Below are 22829 nucleotides of genomic sequence, written 5' to 3'. Positions count from 1 at the left end.
TATCAACACCATGTTAATCAGCCAAAGGAAAAATCTAGCTTTAGAAGTGGACACAGTGACACATATCTTTTGCAAGATTGACTTAAATATTACACTGAAGAAATGCGTAAGAATTGCTGCTTTGTCTGGCAGTTGCTGATTTTAAGAAAACTTTTTGCTCGTAACAGATAAAGGATGAATTTCTATTAGCAATCAGTAAAGAAGAATATCAACATTAAGTTTGGTTGATAAAAAGTAAAAATACTGTGTAATTTATTAAATATTATCTACATCTATACTCCAGAATCTCTTCGTGGTGTATGGTAGAGGGCACCTCTTATACTAGTACCTGCTGCCTCTTCTCTGCTCCAGTCAGGAATGGCTTGTGGGAAGAACTGTTGTCAGTAGAACACAATATTAGCTGTAATTTGACGATTTTCTTGTCTGCGAGGTATATGTTACCTGATCTTCCTGGAACATACACTGAAGGAATTTCAACAGTAAAAATCTCTGTGATGCATCTCTCTTGTAGTGTCTGCCACTGACAATTGTTGAGCATTTTAATAAGAATTTCCAACCGACTAAATGATCCTGTAATGAAACATGCCCCTCTTTGTTGCTTTTAGTCTCTCTCTTCTATCAATCCAGACTGAGTAATACTCAAGAATCAGCCGAAAACATGTTTTGCAAACCACTTCTTTCTAAGGTGAATTTCATTTCCTCAAAATTGTGTTCTATTACTCTTCACCTGGCATCTATTTTTCCTACAGTTTGTTTTGTACTATCACTCAAGATGGTTACTTCTATGTATTTTACAGTAGTTACTATTTCTAGTTATTTTCGTCTACAGTGTAACTGTACAGTAAGGGATTCCATTGCCTATTTAGGTGCAATATATTACATTTATTTTTGTGCAGGGTCAACTGCCAGCTCGCACTGATTGTCAAACTTCCTAGGTACACTCACATTTTTTTTAGTGAATGCCAGTGTGGTACAACGTTATCAGTGTTTGTCTTGTTGAGATTCCAGTTATTATTTGTGAAAGCAATTAGGACTATTGAAGTATCTTTTAAGTTTTATCTTAGTGTTGTTTGGGGATAACACTGCAAAACAGAAAATGAAGAAAACAGGAAAACTAATGATAATTTATATAATTTAGAACTATCTTAAAGGAAATACAATAGAAATACCACAAAAATTCTGATGAGCATATTTCAGCTATGTAAATATCATATGCTGTATAGTTTTCCTTGGCATATTTGAACATAAAACAAATGTTTTAAAGATAAAAATTCAAAGCTTAAGCAGTAAATATGGTACTAATCTTCCCATATCTTTATTAGAATGCATTTTAATATTATCAAACTTTAATTTTGCAAGTTTGTTCTTATCCCATACCCCTTTTTGCAACCAGAAATAAAATAATAGAAATCAAAAGCATTTTCAAAATTCTGAATATATGTTTTATTACCTTCATAATTTAATGGTACCAAACCTAAAATAATTAACTCAAACATTTTTCTGGGTCTTGGATTGTTGTTTTTGGAGAACTACAAATATTATAGTTTGTCTTTACCTTAGTTTGCAGTTTTGAAAAAGAAATTTGTAAAGTATATATTACTCCAACACCATTATAAGAAACTAACATTTTCCTCATGTCTTTGCCTGCGTATGCATTCAACACATATGTCACACTCATCTCCTCCTTCCCCTCTCAGTGTCCACTACTTCCTCCTTTCGACTGTGTGTCCACCTCATCCTCTCACCTATATCTGTCTATCACCTCCTCCCCACTTTCCTGACTCTCCTTCTACTCTTTCCCCCTCTCTCTGTCCATCCCCTCCTGTCCCCTCTCTGTCCAACACCTTTATCAGTCTCAAAACACCTTGAGCCAAACCCATCACCACGTGTAGCCCTTGCACAACAGGTTGATGAAGCAAGCAATACTACTTCAATGTTACATACCTGTCACACAGGGCAGCCTACATGCCAGAAAATTATTTCTTGCTCGTTAAGTGCAGGCTGCCCTGCAAAGCAGGTCAATAAGGCAGACGATACTATTCCCACACAACACACCTATCATGCAGTGTAGATTCAACAAAAGAGGCTAAACAAGTACCAGATTCTCTCTCTCTCTCTCTCTCTCTCTCTCTCTCTCTCTCTCACACACACACACACACACACACACACACACACACACACACACACACATGCGCGCGTTTAGGCAGTTATGAATATTAACCACAGCCCCACAGTATATTTATTCACCAATTGAATTTGCTGATGTCGACGATTGGTTTGTGGGGCGCTCAACTGTGCTATTATCAGTGCCTGTACAAAGTCCCAATCTGTACACACTTTACACAGTCCAATCTTTACACAGCCCAATCTCAACACGTTCACAAATGATGAGGACAACACAAACACCAGTCTCCAGGCAGAGAAAATCCCCACCCGGCCGGGAATCAAACCCGTGATCCAGAGACAGCAATGCTAGCCACTAGACCAGGAGCGCGGACGCTGAATTTGCTCTCAACAGTTCATTGCACTTAGAGGGCAACAATGACATTCATAAATGCAGTACTATAAGGACAAATTATACGCATTGCTCTCTACTGAATCTAACTCGGGACACGGGAAGGAAGGAAATACACAGCAGCGTATCTAACAATATGCCTGAGGAAATAGAATGTTTGACGGGTAGCAAAATGGGTTACAAAAATATTGATTAATGCTTCCTCTCTTTAACAGTTCTTCAATAGAAAAAAGCAATCAATCAAAAACCTGTGAATGGCCAATTATATAAATATATTTATAAATTATCTGTGTAATCTTTTGTTCAATTAAAACATTCCACATAATAATATAATAGAGGGAAACATTCCACATGGGGAAAAATATATCTAAAAACAAAGATGATGTGACTTACCAAACGAAAGCGCTGGCAGGTTGATAGACACACAAACAAACACAAACATACACACAAAATTCAAGCTTTCGCAACTAACTGTTGCCTCATCAGGAAAGAGGGAAGGAGAGGGAAAGACGAAAGGATGTGGGTTTTAAGGGAGAGGGTAAGGAGTCATTCCAATCCCGGGAGCGGAAAGACTTACCTTGGGGGAAAAAAGGACGGGTATACACTCGCACACACACACATATCCATCCACACATATACAGACACAAGCAGACATATTTAAATATTCCGCTCCCGGGATTAGAATGACTCCTTACCCTCTCCCTTAAAACCCACATCCTTTCGTCTTTCCCTCTCCTTCCCTCTTTCCTGATGAGGCAACAGTTTGTTGCGAAAGCTTGAATTTTGTGTGGATGTTTGTGTGTCTATCAACCTGCCAGGGCTTTTGTTTGGTAAGTCACATCATCTTTGTTTTTAGATATATTCCACATAATAATATTCATTGTGACTGTGATCTATGGGTGAATATGATCCATGGAACATTTCAGTAAAAACCTACACTTTAACTTCGATTCTCATTGCTCCCAGAAATTGGTACCAGAGGATGAATCATTTCAAGCAATATCTTGTAAAATTTTATACATTACACAGAGTAGATTTTATACTTATGTTGCAAGTGACAGCTCTACGAGTAGACTGTGAAGCTAATGTGAGAGTAAACTAGAGAACAGAAAGAAATACAATTACAATTATAATTCTGCGAGACTCAATGTCTGATGCATGTCTTGCAATTGTGTAACATTTTGGTGACTTGCACGTCCCTAAGATAACTGAGTAATCCTACAGGAGAAAGGGGACCTACAGTTTAACATGGGATTTGAACCACATATTGCTCCTGGCAAACTCTCACTACTGACAAGGGAACCTCCCCATCGCACCCCCCTCAGATTTAGTTATAAGTTGGCACAGTGGATAGGCCTTGAAAAACTGAACACAGATCGATCGAGAAAACGGGAAGAAGTTGTGTGGAACTACGAAAAAATAAGCAAAATGTACAAACTGATTAGTCCATGTGCAAGATAGGCAATATTAAGGACAATGTGAGCTCAGGAGCGCCGTGGTCTCGTGGTTAGCGTGACCAACCGCAGAACGAGAGGTCCTTGGTTCAAGTCTTCCCATGAGTGAAAAGTTTAACTTTTTATTTTCACTTTGTGTGACAAACTCTTATGTTTTCATCACTTTTTTGGGAGTGATTATCACATCCACAAGAAAACCTAAATCGGGCAAGGTAGAAGAATCTTTTTACCCATTTGCCAAGTGTCCTAGTTAGGTGGGTCGACAACATATTCCTGTCATGTGACGCACATGCTGTCACCAGTGTCGTATAGAATATATCAGACGTGTTTTCCTGTGGAGGACTCGTTTGACCTATGACCTTGCGATCAAATGTTTTCGGTTCCCATTGGAGAGGCACATCCTTTCGTCAACTAATCGCACGGTTTTGCGGTGCGTTCGCAAAACACAGACACTAAACTTATTACAGTGAACAGAGACGTCAATGAACGAACGGACAGATCATAACTTTGCGAAAATAAATAAAGTAAAATTTTCACTCGAGGGAAGATTTGAACTAAAGACCTATCATTCCGCAGCTGCTCACGCTAACCACGGGACCACGGCGCCCCTGAGCTCACAATGTCCTTAATATTGCCTATCTTGCGCATGGACTACTCAGTTTGTATATTTTGTTTATTTTTTCATAGTTCCACACAACTACTTCCTGTTTTCTCGATTGATCTGTGTTCAGTTTTTCAAGGCCTATCCACTGTGCCAACTTATAACTAAATCTGAGGGGGGTGCGATAGGGATGTTCCCTTGTGAGAGGTGAAAGTTAGGTCAAAGGAATCCTGAAAATTCCGTGGTCAGACTGGGAACTGATTCCATGACCATATGATCTCCAGAAATGCACTTATCACTTGACCACCAGATCAGATGACAGAAAGAAAGGAAAACCTCTATGAAAGGTGCCTATAAGAAGACAGATAAATCAATTTTAACTATTTAACTCATTTTGTGGGCACATTTTTGTAGCAATTCACATAAGTTAATTTTTTTGGTACAATATTAGAGCTATTATCAAATAGACTATATTTAATTTTTGTGAATTAGGACAAAAACTAAGGTAGTAAGTATTCTTCCCACTGACCCTTTTGCCAGCTGTTGTAAGTTGCCATTTCAAGTGAAAAATCAACTGCATTTTGTGTATTTATTTAACATTATTTCAAGAACATTTCCACTTTCTTTCCAAATGATTTATATTCATAGTAAATTAAGTGCCTGTAAACAAGTAATATATATTTCCCAAATGAATGTTCAAATAACTTTCAACTTTACCTTTTTATTGTCTATTATATTGGAGGCAGCATGGTTCTATGTACACACAGGGGCACTCTGCGGGAGCTGCATATGTATTTTGTTGTCTTGCCTCACGCTTTAGTAGAACACATGCAGTACCATCTGTGTGTTTTTTCCTAAATAGGCATATGATCTCCCACTTTTGCCACATGCACATGATCTGCTACGGTTTTTCTCTTGGTTATACAGGTTAGTGGATGGCCTTTTTTTGAGCAGGATGAGAACGAATCTGTCAATTGCTTTGAGAGTCCTACTTGAAAGTTAAACTAATCTTAATTTTTTTCTTAACCTATATTCATTTTGTACAATACAATGGCATTTAGAATTGCCACATTTAGTAAGAAGTAGATAATATGATGCCACCACTTATGTGAACATTGATCTAATGCATAACGTTTTCTTTGTTGGTCAAAGTGATTTTTGCCTCCCATTACACTACTGTATATTGTTACAGTTCTGGCAGTTTTACCCCTGCTCTTTCTTGAGACAAGTGTAGTGTGTCTTGTGTCATCTGAGGTAGTCAAAATAGTGGTAGGTTTGTTGTCCATCAATTTTATAGCTGCAGTACCAAGTTTGCATTGGAATTGAACTTCTCCTCTTTCCTAGTTACATTTCTCTTTCACCACTCAAGGCAGTCATTTCTTGTTTTTTTTCTCACAGTGTCTGTAGAATAGATGCAACTGATCAATAACATCAGCATTACGTTCACAGTGGTGAAGAAGTTGTCAAACGCTACACACAGGTCACGACTCAGGCTAATGACTACTCACTCTTCTACAGAATTGTCTGTAGACCTGTTGTCTGACTTCCTTGTGCAAATAACAAATTTTGTGACATGGCCTGTTTTTGAGTCTGCTACACACCACAATTTGTACCCTTGTTTACCTGATTTCAAAAGCATATACTGCCTGAGCAATGCACATCCCTTTGAAATATATCTTCCATTCATTCACAGCTAATACCTCATTGGCAGTTTGTGTTGTTTAGAAAAGTTATGAGTTATGACCTAGTGAAGTTTTCACGATTTGGATGCTGTCTTGGAGGATTCATACTACTGCTATTTTTTTAAAAATAGTTTGACATATCTTTTTGAAATATCTGCATGTCACAGACTTTGATATATCGGGTTGACCTAGAGCAGGTTCTGTACTCCAGCAGTGCACTACTTATGGAAACACAAATATAATCTTCAAGGTTTTCATACCATTCCACTTACTCATCTATAGTTAATTGTTTCCAGTTCTTTGTTGTCTCACGGTCTGACCAGATTGCCATTTTTGTTTCAAGTGCTCTACATACAGATTTGACTGCTGAACCACACACTCTAACACCTCAGTGGCAAATAAATAAAGGAGGTAGTCTTCCTCTGTGTTTTATTTTGTCAATCTGCTGCCTGCAACAGGTTCTCCATATGTATGAACATGAAGCAAGTCAACAACAGTGGTAGCCACCAGAAACCTCAATTCCAAACACTGGTACTATTTGGACTGCTATTATCATGATGTAGAACTAAACATGACTCAGTGCCCACATGTCTGAAACATATTCATTATCTGTTTCAGAATCCTCAGGATCACTAAGTAGAAATAGTAGTAACTCCAATGATTCTCGTGTGTATCCTTCACATAGATTCACTTCTTTGACATTTTTGCTACAAAATGCAGTGAACCATTGTGACATGAACAATAAATGATAAATTAATTTTCTTCAGACTAGGGAGTAACAATGTGTCTAATGCATATTCTGATTGCAAGAAATCAAACAATAGAAACTCCAGGTAGGAATATCAGCAAAGTAGGAAATGACAGATTGCTGCTTACCATAAAGAAGTCATTTTAAGTTGCAGACAAGTACAATTAAACAACACTTACACGAAGCTCTTGCCACAGCTTTCATCGGCAAAAGAGAAACACACACACCATTCATACGCTCAAGCAAGCACACTTTGAGCACACATGACCACCAAATTCGGCAGCTCGGGCCAGTATGCAACAATCACTTGGGATGGAAGCAGCAATCTGGAGGGCACTGGAAAGGGGAAGGGGAAGGGGAAGGGACAGCAGTGTTTAGGTGGGGGGAGAGAAAAATGCTGTCTGCCAGAGTGTGCAGGAAGTAGAATGCCAACAGGCACGGGGTCAAGAGGTTGCGGGCAGGGAGGTAGGAGTGAAAACGGAGTGAAAAAGGAGAAGGAGGAGGAGGAGAAGATTAGTGTTTAACTCCCGTCGACAACGAGGTCATTAGAGACGGAGCGCAAGCTCGGGTGAGGGAAGGATGGGGAAGGAAATCGGCCGTGCCCTTTCAAAGGAACCATCCCAGCATTTGCCTGAAGTGATTTAGGGAAATCACGAAAAAGGAGAAGAGTGGGGAAAGGTGTGCAGGTGCGTTGACAGAGGGTGGGTGACAAAAATGGGGAGGAGATGATAGGACAGAGGGAGTGGAAACTGTCGGGTGGAGGGTCTGAGGGTAGTAGGAGCAGAGAATGTGTTGTAAGGATAGCTCCCATCTGCGCAGTTCAGAAGAGCTGGTGGTGAATGGGAGGATCCAGGTGTGTGATGTTCAGCTTCTTGTTGTGCTATAGAGTGGACTAGGTTGTTCTTGACTGGAGTTTGGCAGTGCTCATTCATCTTAGTGGACAGCTGTACACTACTATCCCTTCCCCTTCTTCTTCCCCGACCCTTCCAGATGGCTGCTTCACCCCAAGTGATAGCTGCATTATGACTACCAACAGGTAGTCATAACAATATAAAAACCGGTGCAGTGATTGCAGCAGGGCTGATAAACCATATGGCTCCTTTCACCGGTGGCCCAGCCTCTGATGTGGTAGGATAAACTTGTGACAGGATTGGAATAAGAAATGCTGGGCAGGTGGATTGGGCAGCTTTTGCACGTTGGTCTTCCATGGGGATATGATCCTTGTAGCAAGGGGTTGGGATTGGGAGTGGCACAGGTATGGAACCGGAGGTTGTGCAAGTTGGGTGGGCGACGGAACACCACTTTAGGATTCCTTCGGGGCTGGTTCTTGGGGGTGGTGGGACGATTCGGGTTGTGAGGGGAAATGGCGCAGCAGGTTTGTTTGTGGACTAGGTCTGGGGGAGTGCCCCCTTTGCCACTCATACCACCCCAGACTGGAACAACTGGACCAAATCCTTTGCCAGGGCTTTGATTACCTATCATCATGCCCTGAAACGAGGGACATACTACTCAAGATACTTTCCACCCTTCCTAAAGTGGTGTTCCGTCACTCACTCAACCTTCACAACATCCAAGCATATTCCTATACCATTCCCAATCCCAAACCCTTGCTACAAGGATCATTTCCCTGCGAAGATCCAGGTGCAAGACCTGCCCAATCCACAAACTCAGCACTTCCGATTCCAGTCCTGTCACAGGTTTATCATACTCCATCAGAGGCCAGGCCACTTGTGAAAGCAGTCATGTGATCTATCAGCTCTGCTGCAATCACTGCACAGCTTTTTATATAGTTATGACTACCAACCAGCTGTCCCCTAGGATGAATGTCCACTGCCAAACTCCAGCCAAAAGCAAACTAGTCCACCCTGTAGCACAACACGCAGCAGAACATAACATGCTTGACTTCAATGGCTGCTCCACTACCCAAGACACCTGGATCATCCCCTCCACCACCAGCTTTTCTGAACTGCGCAGTGGGAGTTATCTTTACAACACTTTCTCCGCTCCCGTAATTACTCCGGCCTCAACCTACAATGACCCACTGTCTACCTCCCCCTCCCCCACCCACATTGTATCACCTCCTTACCATTCTTGTCTTCCACCCTCCGTCTGCCGTTCTCTACCAATATGTCCACCCATCTTACCCCATTGCTTGCCTTTTTTTTTGCTCCTTTTCTCTCCACCTCCCAGCCCCACAAACTCTTGACAGTGCACTGTGTGTGTGTGTGTGTGTGTGTGTGTGTGTGTGTTTCCTCTCTTGCTGATGAAGGTTGTGGCCTAAAGCTTTGTGCAAGTGTCTTAATTGAGCCTGTCTGCAACTTAATGTGTCTTCTTTACAGTAAGTAGCAATCTATCTTTTCCTACATTGCTAATGGTAAGAAACAATGACAATGACAAAAAATTTTAGGTGATTAAAAGAAAGATTAGGAACTTTCAACAAGACAGTGACAAGTGTACTTGATTGCACAGCTGGCCAGCCAAAGTGGGGTCAGCTAGCTGAGGTGGACGAGCCGAGAACAGAGTGCAGGCATGCTTGGAGACAGACTAACCATAGAGATTGAGGGGAAAAATTCCAAATGTGGGATAGGAGGCTGCTCCCTTTCTGGACAGCAGTGAGATGGAGGCACTAATAATGTACGTGTCCACCAAATGCAGCCTCCTTACGTGGGTGTAGGATTGTAGAGTGGAGGTGTTGTCCAGCAGTTTGACAGGGCACTAATAAGACATCATTCAATAAATGGTCATCGATTTCCAAAGGTTATACAATCACTCTGTCTTCTTCTCGATTTGGCTTAGCAGTGGGTGTGCTGTACCCACACTACACGGAGGCACAGGGTAGCGCCCTGTCGTAGTCCAAGGTTTGTGCCGCAGCCCTGTCACACAAGGGTGCGACAGCCAGCATGTCTCTGCGGCCTGGTGTGGCTGTGGACATCTGTCAGAGCCTCAGCACTCTCGTTGAGTGTAGTTGCACTCAGGCTTGCCCCCAGAAATCACCATGCACCTGTTGCTGGTTGTCGTGATGGTGGGTAGGTGGAAGACCCAACAGAGACACAGGACAGCTCGAAAGTTGGTCCCAATACTTGTATTGCCCGTGAGTGGCAGCACAGGCACTCTGCTCTCAAGTTGAACAGCTCGTGAGCACATTGGTTCTTCATTCATGGAAGACTAGCATTGCCCTCATCTTCAGGTAGTCACAGGTGTAACTGGCAGGAATGCAGCTTGCAGAGTTGAAGTTCCCTCCACAGCAAGACAGCTGCAGACTTGTAGCAATGACTCCAAGCTGGTGGTGGGCAGCAAAACTTTGTTGTCTTCACCAAGTCATTCTGTAACTAGTAGCGGTGACCATACATTGGTATCGGTGATCCAAATGGAGTGGCAAGACTCAGATTGAATGGAAGGAAGAAGAAGGTTTTATAGCAGTCGATGACTTGATGCCACCTTACTGGTGGCTGACTGTGCTTCTATTTTCTGAGTCAGTCAGCATTCCTGGCTGGCCTAATGTGTTGTTTCAGAGTGTCAGAACATTTTTTTATGCAAAGTTTGCAGCCTGAAATGCATTCTTGTGACATGCCTAAGTGTAGTTACTACACGTAGCCCTGTTCAGAGGATAGCATTGTGCCTGCTCTGAACTTTCTCAAAGTGCTGAATCAGGTGTTGCTGACACTCTCCCTTCCACAGTCTGAGGCAATGAGCTCCCTGCTTGTTTGTGCTTCGGCTTTTCTGAGTGATGACACTGGTTACGCCATCACTGCATCCTTGACGGGCATGCTCCACTTAGCGTCGTCCAAGTCCTACCAACAAAATTTTATTCCTTACTTAATTACTATTCTGCTGTGCACAAACAGGTTGAAAGGTGGAGATGGATAATAGTATTTCTTCAAAAAAGCATAACATGCCTTACAAACCTGCTATGTAAAAATCAGACACAACAAAGATCACACAGAATGTGAAAGTACTTCTCAAATTGTAAATGTTTTAATTGTAATAGTTTATTAAAAATTAACAAATGAACCAGTCATGCAATATATACTTAGAATAAGTCACAATCTTTGCCATTACTATGAAGTCTCCACATATAAACATAGCACGAGATCAACATGCATGTCCTTGACCATTATCCAATAAATTCTGTTATATAAGCAATGAAGTGCAATAATTTAAGAAATATTTTAATTTTTGTTAAATACGAACATGTTACAGCGCCAGACATGGCAACATATTCATGTATTTTATTGACAACTAATGTAAAAATTTATAGATATTTTAATGCGAGATTGCAAAATAACCACAATATTTTATTCTCAATGCACTACTATGTTGTGTATGTGTGATTGTCTTTTATAATTGAATGCTGGTCATTTACACATATGAAACACTAGCAAACCCAACAATGCTTCGCAATTGTTAAATATGTATGGGAATTTTATATACATGCTTAACTCCTCCCCCTCTCCAACTTGCCCCCCACTCTGCCCTCTTACCCCTCTCTCTGACCTTGAGCCTTATTTATTGTTATTACAAACAAAACATTAAAATGAATGAGTACATCAGTCAAGATAATACATATATATATATATATATGGGGTATGAGAGTGTCCTCTCCAGCAGCTGTATCTGCGAGGGTAGTAGCTTCAATGACAGTATTCGGCATAGTTTTAACCTTCGAATGGATAGGATTACAAAGTTTCGGATGAGTCAGATTCCGTAGCAGTATTCTAATTATAAGCCGATAAGACAAAAATACAATTCTCCTGTTTTCTGTAAAATTGATGGGTGAGGAAGACAACAAACACATACACTGTTGTGTACACAATTTTTGTTTGAAAATATATTTAAGGAGGCAAAATAATAAAGGTTTACACACCCTCCTGTCGTATTTGAATCTGACTGCAAGAAAGAAATCAAAATCACATAGCACAGCATAGTTAGTTTTAACAGAAAGCTAGTTAATTGTCAATTAAAAAAAATTAATAAAATAAATAAAACTCTCTCTCTCTCTCTCTCTCTCTCTCTCTCTCTCTCTCTCTCTCTCTCTCTCTCTCTCTGTGTGTGTGTGTGTCCTTTCAAATGGTATTGGTGTATTGCGTAAAAATTTTAAGTAAATCAGGCAAGAACATTTTGAGAGTTTTGTTGACAACATATCCGCTTTATATATATTTTACAAAATCTATAGCTGATAGTGTCTGAATGTTATCAGAGCATTGTGTAAAAATTTGAAGTAATTTGATCGAGAACTTTTCCAGATTTTTGGAAACAAAGCTTCTCCTCATATATTACATGTATATTTATATATTACGAAATATATAGCCTATGTAAAAGTTCATTAGTGCATCATCTAAAAATTTGAAGTAAATCAGACAAGAAAATTTCAATATTTTCGGTAAAAATGTTTCTTCTTTATATACCACGTACATATTACATATATTAAAATATACAGCCTATACCCATCTAATGTTGATTAAGTAGTGTGTAAACACTTGAAGTAAATCAACCACGATTTTTGCTAAAAACATTAAGCACTTTAAGACAGCTCTAAAGCAAAACATTTTGCCGCATTTATTATTGCTAATAGAGCAACGAACATGTTACATATTCCTCATGATAGTAAAGATGATTAATGAACTTCAGCTTTTGTAGTGGCTGTTAGAGAGATTTTCATGCTGATGAAATTTTAAAGATTCTGACACTAAATTTTGAGAGTTAATAAGTTGCTGTACGAAATTTCTCATGCATGCTACTGAGTTTGAATGCAGGGCTTGCATTGTAAGTGTATGTATTGCACAGCTTAGTTAATTAGTTACAAGTGATTCATCAGTTTTGCAAATGTGTGTAAAGGCTCCCATAACCAATCAAATAATTCATAGAACTCACTAGGTTGTCAAATTATTTAGCAACATGTCTGTCAAACATACACAGCTGAATAACTTCTTTATGTTTCTGTCTACGATCATAAAATTGTTTAGTCCTTAGACTATTGGTTTCAGTCAGCGATGACATCTTCAGCTCTGCAGCAAACCATGAGTAAACAAAATACACCTAGTGTACAGCCTACATCTTAAAACAATGAAATAGGCTACAAAGGAAGTTATTACTTTCATGTACATGGAGAACATACGCTTAAAATATGATGAGGCGTAAATGTTTCAGAATGTGACCAAATGCAATGGAGTCATAGTGGCATCATCAAAAAATACACAAAATCAGCAAAGCGTCATTGCACATATTTAGAATATGGCGTACACCATACCACAATGCCTGTGGAGTCATCCTGTTAACAGCGTACCGTTCATAGCAAACTATGATGTAATAGTCACAAAAGCTTGTGTTGCCAACTAGTTAGATGTGCCAACTGTAAACCTATACATATGCGTCAATTACATAATTCTACAAAATGAAATAAAATTAAGAATACAATAGGTAAAGTCTATAGTGGGACTACCAAGTGTACAAGTTATTACAGTGATAAAATGTAATAAGGTAATATGATTCTGAGGTGCTCTTGGGGGGAGGGGGGTGATCTTAGATACAATAATAACTTAGAGGAGAAGAATAAGGCTTTTGAGGCTGACAACATGACATAAAAATGGTAAAATAACCAAGGAAAGAAGCCAAATGGATGAAACAAAAGACTGAAGTAAGTGATCAATGCCTACAAGTACAGCTATCAGAAGGCAACTTGAAATTTATAACAAAAAAAGTAAGTGTCATCAAGAGTGCTCCCTGGGCAGAGTGATTTTGTACCCAGTGCCTACTTTACTTTCTTTGACAATATTCCACATTAACCATACAATGCATCTCTTATCTATGTCTTGCCTTGTCATTACTTGGTACAGAGGGCATTATGTATTTGATTTTCTAACCTGGATTGCATTACTCTCATGTTTTATTGTGCATCCTCTGTTTATATCCCCCCCATGAACCATGGACCTTGCCGTTGGTGGGGAGGCTTGCATACCTCAGCGATACAGATAGCCGTACCGTAGGTACAACCACAATGGAGGGGTATCTGTTGAGAGGCTAGACAAACATGTGGTTCCTGAAGAGGGGCAGCAGCCTTTTCAGTAGTGGCAGGGGCAACAGTCTGGATGATTGACTGATCTGGCCTTGTAACACTAAACAAAACGGCCTTGCTGTGCTGGTACGGCAAATGGCTGAAAAGCAAGGGGTAACTACAGCCACAACCTTTCCCGAGGGCATGCAGCTTTACTGTATGGTTAAATGACGATGGTGCCCTCTTGGGTAAAATATTCCGGAGGTAAAATAGTCCCCCATTCAGATTTCCGGGCAGAGACTACTCAAGAGGACATCATTATCAGGAGCAAGAAAACTGGTGTTCTACCGATTGGAGCGTGGATGTTAGATCCCTTAATCGGGCAGGTAGGTTAGAAAATTTAAAAAGGGAAATGGATAGGTTAAAGTTAGATGTAGTGGGAATTAGTGAAGTTCGGTGACAGGAGGAACAAGACTTCTGGTCAGATGAATACAGGGTTATAAATACAAAATCAAATAGAGGAAATGCTGGAGTAGGTTTAATAATTAATGAAAAACATAGTGTGGGTAAGCTACTACAAACAGCATAGTGAACACATTATTGTGGCCAAGATAGACACGTAGCCCACACCTACCACAATAGTACAAGTTTATATGCCAACTAGCTCTGGTATTGACGAAGAGATTGATGAAGTGTATAATGATACAAAAGAAATTATTCAGATAGTGAAGGGAGACGAAAATTTAATAGTCATGGGTGACTGGAATTCGACAGTAGGAAAAGGAAGAGAAGGAAACATAGTAGGTGTATATGGATTGGGAGCAAGAAATGAAAGAGGAAGCCGCCTGGTATAATTTTGCACAGAGCATAACTTAATCATAGCTAACACTTCGTTCAAGAATAATAAAAGAAGGTTGTATACATGGAAGAATCCTGGAGATACTGACAGGTTTCAGACAGATTATATAATGGTAAGACAGAGATTAAGGAACCAGGTTTTAAATTTTACGACATTTCCAGGGGCAGATGTGGACTCCAACCACAATATATTGGTTATGAACTGTAGATTAAAACTGAAGAAATTGCAAAAAGGTGGGAATTTAAGGAGATGGGACCTGGATAAACTGACTAAATCAGAGGCTGTACAGAGTTTCAGGGAGAGCACAAGGGGACATTTGACAGGAATGGGGGAAAGAAATACAGTAGAAGAAGACTGGGTAGCTCTGAGGGATGAAGTAGTGAAGGCAGCAGAGGATCAAGTAGGTAAAAAGACGATGGCTGGTCGAAATCCTTGGGTAAAAGAAGAAATATTGAATTTAATTGATGAAGGGAGAAAATATAAAAATGCAGTAAATGAAGCAGGCAAAAAGGAATACAAACGTCTCAAACATGATATCAACAAGAAGTGCAAAATGGCTAAGCAGGGATGGCTAGAGGACAAATGTAAGGATGTAGAGACATGTATCACTAGGAGTAAGATAGATGCTGCCTAGAGGAAAATTAAAGAGTCCTTCGGAGAAAAGAGAACCACTTCTATGAATATCAAGAGCTTAGATGGAAACCCAGTTCAAAGCAAAGAGGGGAAAGCAGAAAGGTGGAAGGAATATGTAAAGGGTCTATACAAGGGCGATGTACTTGAGGACAATATTATGGAAATGGAAGAGGATGTAGATGAAGGTGAAATGGGAGATATGATACTGCGTGAAGAGTTTGACAGAGCACTGAAAGGCCTAAGTCGAAACAAGGCCCCGGGAGTAGACAACATTCCATTAGAACTACTGACAGCCTTGGGAGAGCCAGTCCTGACAAAACTCTACCATCTGGTGAGCAAGATGTACGAGACAGGCGAAATACCCTAACACTTCAATAAGGATATAATAGTTCCAATCCCAAAGAAAGCAGGTGTTCACAGATGTAAAAATTACCGAACTATCAGTTTAATAAGCCACGGCTGCAAAATACTAACACAAATTCTTTACAGGCAAATGGAAAAGCTGGTAGAAGCCAACCTTGGGGAAGATCAGTTTGGATTCCGTACAAATGTTGGAACACATGAGGCAATACTGACCCTACGACTTACCTTAGAAAATAGATTAAGAAAAGGCAAACCTACGTTTCTAGCATTTGTACACTTAGAGAAAGCTTTTGACAATGTTGACTGGAATACTCTTCTTCAAATTATGAAGGTGGCAGGGGTAAAATACAGGGAGCGAAAGGCTATTTACAATTTGTACAGAAACCAGATGGCAATTATAAGAGTCGAGGGACATGAGAGAGAAGCAGTGGTTGGGAACGGAGTGAGACAGGGTTGTAGCCTCTCCCTGATGTTATTCAATCTGTATATTGAGCAAGCAGTGAAGGAAACAAAAGATAAATTTGGAGTAGGTATTAAAATCCATGGAGAAGAAATAAAAATTTTGAGGTTCGCCGATGACATTGTAATTCTGTCAGAGACACCAAAGGACTTGGAAGAGCAGTTGAACGGAATGGACAGTGTCTTGAAAGGAGAATATAAGATGAACTTCAACAAAAGAAAAACGAAGGTAATGGAATGTAGTCGAATTAATGCTGAGGGAATTAAATTAGGAAATGAGACACTTAAAGTAGTAAAGGAGTTTTGCTATTTGGGGAGCAAAATAACTGATGATGGTCGAAGTAGGGAGGCAATGGCAATGGCAAGGGCAAGGAAAGCGTTTCTGAAGAAGAGAAATTTGTTAATACCGAGTATAGATTTAAGTGTCAGGAAGTCGTTTCTGAAAGTATTTGTATGGAGTGTAGCCATGTATGGAAGTGAAACATGGACGATAAATAGTTTAAACAAAAAGAGAATAGAAGCTTTCGAAATGTGGTGCTACGGAAGAATGCTAAAGATTAGATGGGTAGATCACATAACTAATGAGGAGGTGTTGACTAGAATTGGGGAGAAGAGAAATTTGTTGCACAGCTTGACTAGAAGAACAACTGGTTGGTAGGACATGTTCTGAGGCATCAAGGGATCACCAATTTAGTATTGGAGGGCAGCTGGAGGGTAAAAATCGTAGAGGAAGACCAAGAGATGACTACACTAAGCAGATTCAGAAGGATGTAGGTTGCAGTAGGTACTAGGAAATGAAGAAGCTTGCACAGGATAGAGTAGCATGGAGAGCTGAATCAAACCAGTCTCTGGACTGAAGACCACAACAAACAACCTCTGTTTATATAATCCATTGAAAAGCTAAAGAAACTGATACACCTGCCTAATATTGTTTAGGGCCCCCGCGAGCACACTGAAGTGTCACAACACAATGTGGCATGGAGTCAACTAATGTCTGAAGTACTGCTGTAGAGAACTGACACCAAGAATCCTGCAGGGCTGATCATAAATCTGTAAGAGTGTGACGGGGTGGAGATCTCTTTTGAGCAGATGTTGCAAGGCATCTGACATATGCTCAATAATGCTCATGTCTGGAGAGTTTGGTAGCTAGTGGAGGTGCTTAAACTAAGCGTTCCTGGAGCCACTCTGTAGCAATTCTGCACTTGTGGGGTGTCGCATTGTCCTGCTGGAACTGCCCAAGTTTGTCAGAACGCACAGTGGACATGAATGGATGCAGGTGATCAGACAGGATGCTTACATACACATCACCTGTTAGTTGTATCTACACATACCAAGGACCCAATATCACTCCAACTGCACACATCCCACACCATTACAGAGCCTCCACTAGGTTGAACAGTTTACTGCTGACATGTAGGGTACGTGGATTCATGAAGTTGTCTCCTTACCCACACATATCCATCCACTCAATACATCTTAAAACGAGACTCGTCTGACCCAGCAACATGTTTCCAGTCACCAACAGTCCAATGTTGGCATAGACGGGCCCAGGTGAGGTGTAAAGCTTTGTGTTGTGCTGTCATCAAGGGTACACAAGTGAGCCTTCGGCTACGAAAACCCATATCCATGATGATTTGATTCGTTGAATGGTTCACATGTTGACACTCGTTGATGACCCAACATCTAAATCTGCAGCAATTTGCGGAAGGGTTGCATTTCTGTCACACTGAATAATTCTCTTCAGTTGTCGTTGATCCCGTTCTTGCGGGATCTTTTTCCGGTGGCAGTGATGTTGGAGATTTTATGTTTTACCAGATTCACTTGTGAAATGGTCATATGGAAAAACCCTCACTTCATCACTATCTCGGAGACACTGCATCCTGTCGCTTGTGCGCCAACTATATCACCACATTCAAACTCATTTAAATCTTGATAAACTACCATTGTAGCAGCAGTAACCAATCTAACAACTGTACCAGGCATTTTGTGTCTTATATAGGCCTTGCCAGCTGCAGCACCTTATTCTTTCTGTTTACGTATCTCTGTATCTGAATATACATGCCTATACCAGTTTCTTCAGTATATATTTCATCAACTATATAATCTCTTTAACTGACAGGTACAATATTATACGATTCTTGTCTTGTAATGGCGTGTTGCAGGGTATGATGGTCCTGTGGCAGTTAAGTTCCTCTAACCACTTCTCGCCTCTGCTGCATTCTGGTGGCTACACTAATAGATGGTGTTGATTACCTAATTCAGTCTTTTGTTTCATCCATTTGGCTTTTTTCCTTAGTTATCTTATCATTTTTTATATTATTTTGTTAGCTCTGTAAGCTTGTTCTCGGCTATGTTACTATTTATGTCTAAAATCACCCAAGGATGTCTCTGAAATCACATTTTCATTTAACCATTTCCTTTTTAACAATTTTAAATTTAACATTACTGATGCTTTTAATTTATTACATTTTACCACTGAAGTAACTTATAAACCTGGTAAGATGACTACAGACCTTACTTATTGTATTCTTAATTTTATTTCATTTTTTACAATCGTATAATTGACAATTATGTGTACGATTACGGTAGTGACATCTAATGAGATTACGACAAAAACATATTTTGAGGCTACTGTCCCATAGTTTGTTATGTATAGAAGCACTATTAATGGGATGACTCCATCACTGTGGTCTGTTTCACACCATGTTTTAAACATTTGCAATGATGCTAAGTTGATTGTGTGTGTATTTTCTGATGAAGCCACTATGGCTCCAATATACAGGGTGTATCAAAAAGAATTATCCGATCTGGTATGTCTATACTTCTGAAACTAATAAATATATACAATGAATTTTGTTTTTTGATGAACAGAAAGTTAAAAAAAAAATTCATTCCTTTTCATAGGTGTTAAATATGCTACCCTCGGATACATGAGATATGTCAATGCAGTAGTCAAATTGTTCCCACATTGCAGCAAGCATGCCACGAGTTACAGCTTCCACAGCTGCTGTTATGCAATGTCTCTGTTCATCATTGTCGTTGGTAATGGAGGCACACAAACAGTCTTTTATAAACACCCACAAGAAATAATTATATACACTCACGGCCGGTGACCTTGGATGTCAGTAATATACGGCTAAATCATTTGGTCCAGTTCAACAGATCCATCATTCATAATCCTTTGGTTTAAAAATTTCTGCACTTCCAGATGTCAGGGTGGCAGTGCCCCATCTGGGTGGCAAATGAAGTCGTTCGAATCAGTCTTCAGCTGTGGCAAAAGTAAGTTCTCAAGCATATCGAGATATGTGCGTCCTGTAACAGAGTTCTCAGCAAAGAAAAATGGACCATACACCTTTTCCCATAAAACTGCACAAAACACATTAAATTCTGCAGAGTCTGTCTCATGTTGGGAACCAAGTGAAACTTAAGAAGTTGCTCTTTCCAAGAGCATGTTGTTCACACACACATATATCTCAAATAAAATAACAATTAGGCTTTCTTTAAATGGGATGATTCTTTTTGATACACTCTGTGTTAGGTCATGTCTTAAAACAGTTATGCCTCATCATATTTTAAGCACATATTTTCCATACAAATGGAAGTAATATTTTTTATTACGGCCTATTTTACTGTTTTATGATGTAGGCTGTAACTTGTTGTATTTGATTTTCTCGTATTTTGCTGCAGATCTGTAAAAGGTCATAACTGAGCAAAACCGGTAGTCTAAAGACCATACTATTTTGTGTTCATAGACGGAAATAAAGGGAACTTGTTCTACACTTTCTGGGTCATGGTTCTGTTTGTGACTAAGGCACAGCTTATGAAACGAGGACAGCATTTTACAGTGTTGAAAGATACTTTTCACTGATTGACGATTTAACAAATAAGTTTGACTACGCATGTGTTGGAGGCTTTGGGTGATAAAATTGTGAAGAAAAATGATTTTTGAAAGATTTTCCTTTATATTCCTTATTATTATACTCTTCCTTACACTGGATGTAATCATCCACAGGATTAAATAACTATGACTATTTATTATAATATAATTAACTATTACAGCTATGGTATTTTCCTGACTATACTTCCTTCCATGGTTATTCTAACTGTACGCTTCAAAGGTACCTCTTCAGCATCCATGCAGTGTTGGGAGGTCTGTGATATACTTTTTGTGACATAAAGGCATCTACTGATGAATTCCAACAGGCACATACTGCCCAAGAAGTACATCAAACAGAATAATAATAATAATAATAATAATAATAGGAAGGAAAATAGGAACTGAAAACAGAATTGACAGCAAGAAACAAGCCAAAAGCTATAAATACTTATGCTATACCAATATTGACCTACTCATTTGGAGTAGTGAAATGGAGTAACACAGACCTAGAAGAACTCAATATACTTACACGATCACAATGCCACAAATATAGAATACATCACATACATTCAGCAACAGAAAGACTCACATTAAGCAGGAAGGAAGGAGGAAGGGGATTTATCGACATAAAAAACCTACATTATGGACAGGTAGACAATTTAAGAAAATTCTTTCTAGAACGAGCAGAAACTAGCAAAATACACAAAGCAATCACGCATATAAATACAACGGCTACACCACTGCAATTTCATAACCACTTCTACAACCCTATGGATCACATAACATCAACAGATACGAAGAAAGTAAATTGGAAAAAGAAAACACTACATGGCAAGCACCCGTATCATCTAACACAGCCACACATCGATCAAGACGCATCCAACACATGGCTAAGAAAAGGCAATATATACAGTGAGACGGAAGGATTCATGATTGCAATACAGGATCAAACAATAAACACCAGATATTACAGCAAGCATATTATTAAAGATCCCAATACCACAACAGATAAATGCAGACTTTGCAAACAACAAATAGAAACAGTAGATCACATCACAAATGGATGTACAATACTAGCAAATACAGAATACCCCAGAAGACATGACAATGTAGCAAAAATAATACACCAACAGCTTGCTTTACAACATAAACTTATAAAACAACACGTTCCCACGTACAAGTATGCACCACAAAATGTACTGGAGAATGATAAATACAAATTATACTGGAACAGAACCATTATAACAGATAAAACAATACCACATAACAAACCTGACATCATACTCACCAATAAAAAGAAGAAATTAACACAACTAATTGAAATATCCATACCCAATACAACAAATATACAAAAGAAAACAGGAGAAAAAATTGAAAAATACTTCCAACTGGTTGAGGAAGTCAAGGACATGTGGCATCAGGATAAAGTTGACATTATACCAATTATACTATCAACTACAGGAGTCATACCACACAATATCCATCAGTACATCAATGCAATACAGCTACATCCAAACTTATATATACAGCTTCAGAAATCCGTAATTATTGATACATGTTCAATCACCCGAAAGTTCCTAAATGCAATATAACATATACCGTACAGTTAAAAGGAAGTCATGCTTGATCAAGATCCGCATCACTTTCCATTTTTGACCAGACATAACGTCTGAGAAAAGAAAGAAATAATAATAAAACAACAATACGCATGTACTAACACATAATACCATATGCAAAATGTGGGCTTGTGCACTATTTAAAACATGCATGACCATATGTAACATAGCTAAAATACATGGTAACTCCTTTACAAAGACTATGAGGGTACGAAAACTTCACACTTCTGACTTTAAAGTGAAAGATTCTGAATTTAACTATGTATGAATTCTGTTTCTTTACAGCTTGTGTTTGATGAACAAAAGCCAGTTGCTTGTCCGACTTTGCAATATTAAATACCGCTCTGGAAGAGTGCTAAATCTACCTTTCTGAAAAATAAATGCCAATAAACAAATAAAATGATATAATGATTTAGTCAGTAGCAGAGCTTAATTTTCGTGTGATCTTGTGTATTTTGCATGTGGTTAGTCACCTCAAGAGATGATGCATGTCTTTGAAGTGGGAACATGATCACATTAACTTCTTAGAGGAAGTGCTAGTGGGCAGTGTTTGCGCATGCTCCAAGGGTCACTGTCCCAGGCTAGAATAGCACAATGGCCCTGGAGTAAGAGCCACAGTCAACAATATTTATAGCGAGTGGAGAAACCAATAAACATTTTCAAATATGTTAATTCTCTTGGTATGTATCAAACTGGCAACCGCTTAAAAATAAACATTTAAACTCTCATGTCAGATTTGGAGAGGACAAGACATGTGATATTCCTGTATTAAGACAGACTCGTGTAGAAGAATTTGATGTATGATTATTGGAGAATATAGGAAGAATGTTGTTGAAGAAACTCTTGATATTTAATTCCAAGATTATGATTTTATGTTAAAGCATTCCTGCATTACTCCAGACTGCAGAAGAAAAGAAGTTGGAGATCTGCACAGTCACTGTCAAGAATTTCACTGAACTTAATAGCTCAGTTCAAATCAATACCATGAAAAGTCAACATGCTCAAAGCATAGAATACACGGAACACTGCAA

The 22829-nt window shown here is 39.3% G+C and overlaps 1 protein-coding gene across 1 annotated transcript in view; it reads right to left on the bottom strand.

The window, feature by feature from the left end:
• Window positions 1-5906: 5906 nt before the first annotated feature.
• LOC124774998 (G patch domain-containing protein 11-like) overlaps window positions 5907-22829 on the bottom strand; it is a 138350-nt gene continuing 121427 nt past the window's right edge. The window contains exon 6 of the transcript XR_007015580.1: window positions 5907-10791. The gene's annotated coding sequence lies outside the window, so the exon portion shown is untranslated. The remainder of the gene's footprint in view (window positions 10792-22829) is intronic.

Source organism: Schistocerca piceifrons, chromosome 2, assembly GCF_021461385.2.
Source record: "Schistocerca piceifrons isolate TAMUIC-IGC-003096 chromosome 2, iqSchPice1.1, whole genome shotgun sequence".
Lineage (NCBI taxonomy): Eukaryota > Metazoa > Arthropoda > Insecta > Orthoptera > Acrididae > Schistocerca > Schistocerca piceifrons.
Note: the sequence above shows the minus strand (reverse complement) of the source record. Positions and strands in the feature narration are given on the sequence as shown.